The sequence below is a fragment of the Rhinolophus sinicus genome, chromosome 18 (genome assembly GCF_057876585.1).
Source record: "Rhinolophus sinicus isolate RSI-liver-muscle chromosome 18, RSI-T2T, whole genome shotgun sequence".
Classification (NCBI taxonomy): Eukaryota; Metazoa; Chordata; class Mammalia; order Chiroptera; family Rhinolophidae; genus Rhinolophus; species Rhinolophus sinicus.
Window position 1 is genome coordinate 19,544,987 of NC_142518.1, and position 10,514 is coordinate 19,555,500.

At 39.0% G+C, this 10,514-nt stretch overlaps 1 pseudogene; it reads left to right on the forward strand.

Annotated features, from left to right (window-relative positions):
• The first annotated feature begins 4,649 nt into the window (after positions 1-4,649).
• LOC109457529 (DDB1- and CUL4-associated factor 8 pseudogene) lies at positions 4,650-6,398 on the forward strand (annotated as a pseudogene).
• Positions 6,399-10,514: the final 4,116 nt, after the last annotated feature.

Sequence of the window (10,514 nt, forward strand, 5' to 3'; positions counted from 1 at the left end):
GGGAAAATTAAGCTTATCAGTCAGCCATGTCTTAGAGTGAATTACTTTAATCTTTTAATCAAATTGCTTTTGCTTTAATAGCTTGGGTGCAGATTATAGTGTTCTGGGTCATCCTGTCCTCCTAAGCTTCATATATACTTACAGGCCATAAGGTAGTGAAGCAAAAACGAACTGTAGTTTCTCTCTGTTTGAACGCACTTGCTGATCACAGTAAAGGCTGTCTTCACTGGAACCTCCAATCCGCTGACCATATCAAATGTGCTCTTTATCTTCCCTTTTGTGTCTTTAATTCCCTTTCTTATAGTTAAATTCCACGGTTCCTTACTATAAAAATTTCATTATGTAGAGTCTAAGCTCCTTTTCCCTTGAACTCTCCGTTATCCTCAACTAGCAAAAGAATTTGGAATTGAATTGAAGCTAGGTAGTTGCCTACTCCACTCCTGTCCTCAAGTATCTGAAATAGTTAGGGAAAAACAAATAACCACGCTGTCTCATTTAACTTTGATGGTATAAAAGCACAAGTGGACCCTCTCTGCTTCTAGGCAACAATTCTCCATTCCCCTATTACACTCATTCTCCATTCTCTGAGTTGACTATTCCCCACCTTCTTCTGCTGCAAAGATCCAGCACAGCTTTCATCTTCCTCATTCATAGCTGATATCCTTCCTTCCTCATTTACTGGGAGAGTGGAAGCAATTAGAATAGAGTATGAACATTCTTCCACCACCAAATCTAACAACTTACTTGTCTCTGTGCTAAATATTTTGTCTCCCCTCCTGTTACAATTCCTCTGTCTATTGAATCCTATATCCTTTTCCCTATTCAAGACTTTTTCTGAAACTTCTCTCTCCCCTGCATTATCAGGTTTCACCCTTACTACTAAATCATTGTCACTAGCATAAAACCCCTGTGATAATTCAGTTTAAAAAAAAAAAAAAAGATCATGACTGCATTCCCCCTTGTAGCTATCACTTGAATTATTTTCTCGCCTATGCAACAAAACTCCTCTAACAGTTGTCTCTACCCACTGTCCCCTTTCTTCCCTCTCCTTTCTCTCCCCAAACTTTTCTGGTCAAGCATTTGTTCTTACAAATACTGTAAAACAGTTCTGACAAGTCACTTGTTATCTCTCCTTGTTACCAAATCTAACGGTCAGTTCTCAAGCCTTATCTTAACCTCTCAGCAATAATTGTAAAAACTGTAGGCTGATATTCCTGATGAATATAGAAGGAAAAATCCTCAACAAAAAAAACTAGCAAGCCAAATTCAGTAGCACATTAAAAAGATAATACACCATGACCATCTGGAATTTGTCCCTGGGATGCAAGGATGGTTCAACATAAGCAAATCAATTAAAGTGATACCCCATATTAACAGAATGAAGGATAGAACTTACACAATCATTGCAATAGATTAAAAAAAACACACAAAAAAAACACAACAAAACAAAACAACAACAAAAACATTTGAGAAATTCAGTACTCTTTCATGATAAAAACTTGGTATTAAAGGAATTTGCCTTAACACAATAAAGGCAATATATGATAAGCCCACAAGTTAACATTATAGTCAACAGTGAAAAACTGAAAGCTTTTCCTTTAAGATGAGAAAAAAGGCAAGGATGCCTGCTCTGAACACTTCTATGAAACATGGCACTGGAAGTCCTAGCCAGAGAAATTAGGCAAGAGAAAAATAAATACAAGACATCAAATTGGAAAGGGAGAAGTGAAATTATCTGTTTGCAGATGACATGATCTTATATGGAAAACGCTAAAGACTACACACACACACACACACACACACACACCTGTTAGAACTAATAAATTCAGTAAAGTTACAGGACACAAAATTACCAGTAGGGCAGCAGAGAGAAGAGAATGAATTTGGGGAATTTGTCTCCCTGGCTCCCTCCTTACAAGTTCACTGAAAGATGGCTAATGACAGCGCCTGTCAGGTCAGATGCTCCACACTGCTCTTTCTGTCTCGGGTTTTTGATAACCACTTCTTCTCTTCTCCACCTATATGCCTAGGGGTATAATATATCCCCATTCATAACAGCCTTGAGGTCCTGATCTTTCCCTTGTGACTTCCCTACATCCTTCTCTCGCTGTTGTAAAAATCCCCCTTATAAACTGCTTCAAACTGCCCCAGTGATATGTGTTTCTTGTCAGTAGCCTGACCAATCCACCTCATACTCACATTCAACTCACCAGTAAATGCTATAATTTCCACTTTCAAAATGCATTCCAAACCTCAACTAGTTCTCACCACCTGCACTATCCTCATCCTAGGCTAAGCCATCTTAATTTCTCACCTGGATTAGAGGAATAGTTTAGTATTTCTGCTCCCTCTTCCCACCCCATTCTATTCTCCACACAGCAGCCAGTATCATCTTTTTAAAAAGTAAGTCAGATAGTGCCATTAATTTGCTCACAAGCTTCTAAAGGGTTTCCAGAGCACACAGAACGAAATAAAACTTAAAATTCCTGGTGACGGACAAGGCTCTGTTTAGTTGGCCTTGGCTTCTCCTAATCCCATGGCCTGACCCTCTCCCTAATGCTTACTTGTATTGTTTCAGTCACAGTGGCCTCCTTGAAATTCCATGAACACTCATGTTGTGCTACTATTTTAGAGCATTTGCCCTCAATGTCACTCTACAGGGCATGTTCTTATCCTAGATATTTACATGTTCCATTTCTCTTTTCATTCAGCTCTCTACTTAAATGTCATCTCACAAAGGAGATCTTTCTTGAATGTACTATCTGAAATAACCTCCAGTCTTATCTACTTACTTACCTTTATTTCTCTACATCCCATTCATCACTCCTTCGTATGATCTATGTATTGCCTTGCCAATTTCTTTTCCCACTGTATTATACAGTCCAAGAGTGAAAGGATTACCACTTTTATTCACCACTGCATTATCAGGACCTAGAACAGCATATGGTGTTTATTTAGAAACTTTAAATAAATGTGTGGTGAATAAATCAATGAATGAATGAATGAGAGTGAAAATATACTAAATAGATAAACTAAATTAAATAAATGCAAATTTAAATGAAAACTTAAATGAAAATCCGACTCATAGGCAAAGTTTGCTTAATGAGAACGTAGGAAAAAAGTCAAATTAGTACAACAGCATCAGATCAAAATAACCTGATTCAACCTCTAACACTGGAACTGTTCCTTGAATGGGATAAGACATATTTCCCAAGTCAATTAAGGCTTCCTCCCCTGGACAATGCCAGGATGGGCATAATACGGTTTGATGCTCTAGTTTTCCTGTTTTTTGTGTGGACCATGGCTAAGCAAGACCCCCCTGTGAATGAACATTATCTCTTAAACAAAAACGAAAAAAACTACTATGCAATATATCATACATAGAAAAAAATAAATAAATAAATATATATATATATATATATATATATATATATATATATAATGTAAATGTGTATGTGTATATTTACATGCATGTGTAAATGTAAATAATAAAAATAATAACATACCTATATTCAGGGTAAACTATAAATATTACCAAGAATTTTCAAAGCTTCCTCTCTACCGGATTTTAACTTCTTCCTCTCCTCCAAAGGTAATGATTATCCTGAATTTTGAGTCAATTATTTCTTTGCCTTCAAAAATATCTTTGTTACATACGAAAACTATAAAGATCTGCATAAAAATGAAGTTAACTATTCTTCTCTCATTTGTGTTTTAACTCATCATTGTGTTAAGATTCACCCATGTTGATGTATTTAATTTTAATTGATTAATCCCCACTTTTGTACATTAGTACATTATAGAAATATATGCTAATTTATTATTAATATATTATTATTTATAATTGTAATTTATAATTAATAATATATGCATGTTATTCTTGATAGGCTTTCAGGTGGTTTCAAGTTGCTGTGCTATTCTTTACAAATTACTATGAATGATGTTCACGTCTTTCCATTATTATTAGCCTTGGAACTGTTCTCTCCCTTAGAAAACTTTATACTTCTATGTTTAATCAATTTTGCATTGATCTTGAGATTACTTTGAGGGAAATTTTATTTTTCTCATTCCGGCATTCTTAGCAGTTTACTGCACCCCTTCCAAAACTTACTGACATCACCTTAGATAATTCATTTGGAGAAGCTCAGAAGTTAACACAGCAGTGACAATTAACTGTCTCTGAAAAGCTGCTTTCTTTTCCTAAATGCTTCCCCCCTCCATGGCTCTGATATATTTTGGGAGATATTTAAAACATTTTGATAGTTCTATTAACTGTTTTTCCTAAGGAGGATCACTTTTGTTGATGGTTCTCTACTAAGAATGTTTCCCAAAGTACAGTATGTTTCAATTTTCACAAGAACACCATGCACAGCTGCTAACCGCGTAAGGTGCTGCTAGGGCGGGGCTCAGGGCCAGGGCAAATCTGAGCAACCCTGAAATATCACGAGACACTTGGTGGGAAGTTTTTTGAACCTCACCAGCTCCCATACTTTCAACGGTCTCACGGAGCTCTTGCCCCTCCCTTCTTTGGCCGACTGCGAATGGCGTCTTGCCGCTAGACCGACCCTCTTCTCTGCTGGCGTTTTCCCTTCTCGAGGCTTCAAGGGCTTTTCCCCACTACAGTCCAGCCACAGCAAGTATCATTTAAGATGTCTGACAATGTGAGCAGCGCAGTTGGCCCATCAGACTTAGGGAATGGAGGCCCGCCGAATAGCCCAGAGGAGCAGTCTGGGGCGGAGGCCGGGAGGGAGACATCTTTAGATACTGAACTGAGCTTGAGATTGACCAGAAATGGTGATGGTGCCGGGGATGGTGGTGGTGTCAGCCTTGCCGACATAGACACAGACACAGAAAATGAAAGCATGGTCTCTGAAAGTGTGGGAGACAGTGATGAAACCGTCAACTATGGCCGCTTAGGAGAGGAGGAAGACGAAGAAATGGAAGAACAGCCCCAGATACAGTACCATGAGGCTAGCCATTATCAGTATTTATCAGATGAGAACGGGTCCCTGGAGGACTGGATGTCCTCAGAAACATCTGTCCTGCCACCCCCTCGCTGGAAGGTTCTCACTGCTCTTCGAGAGCGGCAGCTGGGTTCAAGTGCCCGCTTTGTACATGAGGCTTGCGGGGCAAGAGTCTTTGTGCAGCGTTTCCATCTGCAGTATGGGCTTGAAGGCCATGGTGGTTGTGTCAATAGTGTGCATTTTAACCAGTCTGGCAACTGGCTGGTCTCTAGCAGTGATGACCTTAAAACGATAATTTGGGATTGGATGTGTAAGAAGCCAGTACTGCAATTTGAGACTGGTCACAAAAATAATGTCTTTCATGCCCAGTTCCTTCCCAACACTGGTGATTCCATCCTGGCCACATGTGCCCGTGATGGGCAGATACGGGTAACAGAACTCCTTGCTCTGCCACCCAACCTGCTTTCTAAGCGTGTGGCCTTCCATAAGGGAGCCAGTCACAAGATGGCTATGCAGCCAGACTCCCCTTTTACATTCCTAACTTCAGGTGAAGATGCAGTTGTCTTTGCCATTGACCTCAGACAAAATGATCCAGCTTCAAAATTGGTGGTAACAAGAGAGAATGAGAGGAAAGTAGGACTCTATGCCATCTTTGTGAATCCTGCCAATGCTTACCAGTTTGCTGTGGGTGGACAAGACCAGTTTGTAAGAATTTATGACCAGAGGAAAATTAATATGAATGAGAATAATGGAGTATTCAAGAAATTCTGTCCTCATCACCTGGCCACTTACGATTCCAAAGCAGCCATCACCTCCCTTGTGTACAGCCACGATGGCACAGAGCTCCTGGCCAGTTACAATGATGAAGATATTTACCTCTTCAACTCCTCTGACTGTGATGGGGCCCAGTATATTAAGAGATACAAGGGGCACAGAAATAATGCCACAGTCAAAGGCGTCAATTTCTATGGCCCCAGAAGTCAGTTTGTGATGAGCGGAAGTGATTGCGGGCACATCTTCCTCTGGGAGAAATCATCCTGCCAGATTGTTCAGTTCCTGAAGGGGGACATGGCAGGTACTGTAAACTGTGTTGAGCCCCATCCCTCCCTACCTGTGATGGCGACCAGTGGCCTAGACCATGATGCCAAGATCTGGGCACCCACAGCTAAAGCTGCCACTGAGCTTACTGGGTTAAAGAATGTGATTAAGAAGAACAAGCAGGAACGAGATGAAGACAGATCACACCACACCGACCTATTTGACAGCCACATGCTTTGGTTCCTCATGCGTCACCTGACACGGAGAGGTCAACGACGGCACCGGAGAGCTCCTGCAGCGGGAGGCATGAATGCAGATACAGATGAGTCTTCCAGCACCTCAGATACATCCGAGGAGGGAGAGGACCAAGACCGTGTGCAGTGCCTGCCGTCCTGAAAGCCTCATACCTGCACCAGCTAGATGTCACCTAAGTAGGCTGGACTTTAAGTTTTAAGTTGGAAATTCAGTTTAACTAATAGATTTGCCTTTGTTTTTTAAGTTCCACAATAAAAACCATCTTCCATCTCTTTCCTCTATTTTTCTTCCTTTCTCATATTCTTCCTCCCTCATTTCTTTCCTCCCACTTGGTTTCTTTACTCCTCTTTCTTTACTCCGTATATCTATATGAATGTATAAGTAATTTATGCATTTTTTCCTTTGTTCTCTTATGGTTGACCTCTAAAGTTACCAATTCTGGTAAAAATAGTAATAGCTTTATTGAATCTATCTTTTCATTCATTTATGACACTCTTAAAACTATCACCTTTTTTTCCTCTTTAGCAGTTTATTATAAAGATTAAGTTCTTCAGTTGTTAAAAATTTCAGAAATGTGTTTATTCTTTAAAAGTGAAGTAAAGTAAAGCACACCAGCATTCTTGTTCCTTGAATGCTGACACTTGGACATATACCCACACATTCATGCAACACACACACCCACACATTCATGCAACACACACACACACACATTCATGCAACACACACACACACACACACACACACACGCGCGCACGCGCGCGCGCACACACACACACACACACACACACACAAAGAGAAAGGGAAGAAAAGGTGGATAAATTCCTAACAAGATAATTCATCCTTCTAGGATAAATAATGGGGTTGTTTACATTTTTGAATCTATATGTTAATATATATTAATTTGAGCAGATGGAGGCTGGTGAAAATTAAATTTAATCACATGACATTGTTTAGTCTGAACTTTCAATTCTCTTGAAGTTTCATGGCTTACAACTCCCAGAAGGTTACCTTATAGGAAGTACTCTTGGGACAACCATCTCCTAGAAGATACCAGCCAGGAATATAAGAATTCCTAATATTTGAAAAATATATGTTTGAACTAACTTTAAGAATAACTTCATGTTGCAATAAAGCGTTATTTATCCTTACAGATAACTGTGTGATATCATTGGAAGAAATATCTCATTACACATCCATGCATTGCTTAAAATTCCCTTTGGTTGTTGACAAAGAGGTTAGTTGCTTTTAAAATATTTTGTTCTAAGCTTTATTTAATGTGCATTTTGGGTGCTGGGTGTCCAATTACTGTTCATTAATTTTAACACCCCTGTGAAGTCCATCACCCCCTTCTTTGCAGATGTTGGTAAAGAAGGATGTGATAAGACATCCTGTGCCCTGACAAAGGCTTTCCTTCTGTAATATTCAAAATGGATATTATCTCTGGCCCCTGGAGAGCAGGTTGAGAAATTTGCATAACAAGATTAGACTTTAGAATGGAAAATTACTTGACCAAAGTTCCTGCTCATTGAGATTCAAAGTTACGGACAGGACAACTGCCTGGGGATCTGGGGCCCTGGGGTAGCCCCTACCAAACTCTGCTGTCAGGAGAGGACCTTAAACGTCCTAGAAGAATCCAGTGAATCTGAACTACGTACTGTGGTTTAAAACAGGACAAGAGGAGGACAGAGTTATTAACTAGAATCCCAAGTTTGAGGTAATCCTGCACAATTGGGTGGGATGTATACTAGCAACAACATGAAATAAAAAATTTAAAAAAATGGAATTTCCAGTGCCACTGGGTGGCAGTGAGAATAATGGCAAGAGCAAATTAACTACCCAATTCTTTTTTCACCTGCTATGTGGAAGTAGGTCTGCCTTTGTGGGGGCTTTGTACTGTGAACTAAACTTTCTTCAGAGTTCCCTGCATGGTTCTGAGATTGGCTGTGTTACAAGAGGCACTTGGAGAGAGATTTGGAAGGCAAAGGTAAAGTAGTGGCCATATTTGACTTATGCTAAGAAAGTAGGGGCACAGACACCTTGTTACTTATCTGCTGGTTTATCTTAGTGTGAGGCAGCAGTCGGGACCTTAGCTACCACAGCTCCCCCTCAGGTCTTCCTTCAGCTCTAGCAACTCAAAAAAAAAAAAAAAAAAAAAGTACTCACTTCTGCTGGGCACTCATGTCACCAAGGTTGGCTGTTCGGAGGCAGTGAAAGATCAGCATGGGTTCCAGTCTATCCTTGCTTCCCCCATTTCACATCCATTGTTCCTCCCTGAGTGCTGTGCTGACCTCAGGCTCCAGCACCTGAAGCAAGGACAAAAGCCTTATGAAGAATGTTTAACCGGCTCACACATTCCCCGTGTTTCTGGTTCTCTGTTTGAACCCTGACAGATGTAACCACCCCCACCTGCTTTTGACTGAGTAAATCATCAGATTACTTGGACAATTTGCCATTTGGAGGAGTAAAAGTCCTCTAAAGAGAGAGGTTGGACTTGATTAAGATAGATAGATAGATAGATAGATAGATAGATAGATAGATAGATAGATTGATTGATTGATTGATTGATTGATTGATAGATGATAGATAGATTAGATAGATTAGATAGATTAGATAGATAGATTAGATAGATTAGATAGATTAGATAGATTAGATAGATAGATAGATAGATAGATAGATAGATAATTTGAAAAATAAAGCTATGATTATAGGTGAAAACCAAGCTGGTAGCCAGTCCCAGAAAATGGAAGCGACATTACAATTTTAATTTATGCAAATATTGTTCCTATTAGTATACAAAAGAGAAAAATACAATATCCCTACCAACCTTCCATGAGATGGCGGGCAAAGCTAATAATTCTGTCAAATAAGCAGGCAAAACAGCACCTTTAATTTTTCAACACCAATTATTTTCATTCCAAAATGGAATTTCTACAGGACAGTTCCGTGTAGGCCCTCATGGCCTTTATGCAATAATAATTGTCTCTTAATTATGCACAGAATTTAACTGTATAAAGTTGTAACAGACAAACTATACTTTTCAAAAGTCATCTTCTGGCAGCCATTCCTTAAAAGGACAGATATGGAAAAGACCAGAGAGGCCAAAAAAAAAAAAAAAAAAAATATATATATATATATATATATATATATATATATATATATATATATGTATGTACGTACGAATGTACGTACGTACGTATGTATGTATGAGCCTAATCGCTAAATGTCAGGCCAAAAAAATTTGGTGAGTTCTGTTAGTCCAACAGTGACTTTCAGCAGTGCCCCTTCTATCATGTGAGCCCAATAAATTTACAATAGACTGGATCAATTATGATCAACATCTATGAACGTCACTATCTTAATCTGCTTTACCTTCAGTCTCTTCAACAGTAAAATGAGAGGTTTAGATTTTTAGATTTTGTTCTCAGTGCCTTATGGAGCACTTAATATATATTTATTTACTGGACAGTGAGTTCAGTGATGGATGTATGATAGTCCAGGTTCATAAGAGGCTTAGTCTACTAGTCTTAAGCTGTGTTTTGGGAGAAATAGGGGTTTGGGATGTCTTCATTGGGAGGGCGCTGAGAAATTTCCTATCCTACTGCTTTAGTCAAAGTACAATGTTTATTTTTTCCCCTAGCTTTGGCAGCCTCTGTGACTCCATTACATAAGCAGTCATCTATGGAAACTAGATACACACATACTATCAAGTATATTCAACTGCAATTTCTCAATTGTTCTTTATAAAAACCATATTAAAATGGAGGACCAGAAACTTAAGTTCAGAACAGTTAACTTTCCAAAGTCATTGAGCTAAGATGGTACAAAGTAGGAGCTCAAATAGAATTTACACTTAAATTAATCCAACAAATATGGGTACATAGCATAATTGTTTTAGTGCATGGTAATTTGGTTTAGTTGACAATAGAAATTGGGATCCCACATCTCAAGATTCTTTCATGATGTTTAAGAGTCACTTTTCATCTATTAAGGTGGTTAGAATCTCACCTTGGGCTTCTGTCAGCTGTATGGCAGCCGTGGTAGCACCTCAAGCCCCTGAAATTGAACTGTAGGCCTCTGAGGAGAACAAATGAAACAACAACAATGAACCAAAGAAAAACAAAAAACTAAAATACAAAATATAAAAACAGTACATTCTGTACATTCTGGGGTAGGGATAGTACTTCTAGTTTCAGCTGTACCCTGATTCAGCTACACCCTAATGTATACCCTGAGGATGACATTAGCTGAAAAGTTTGT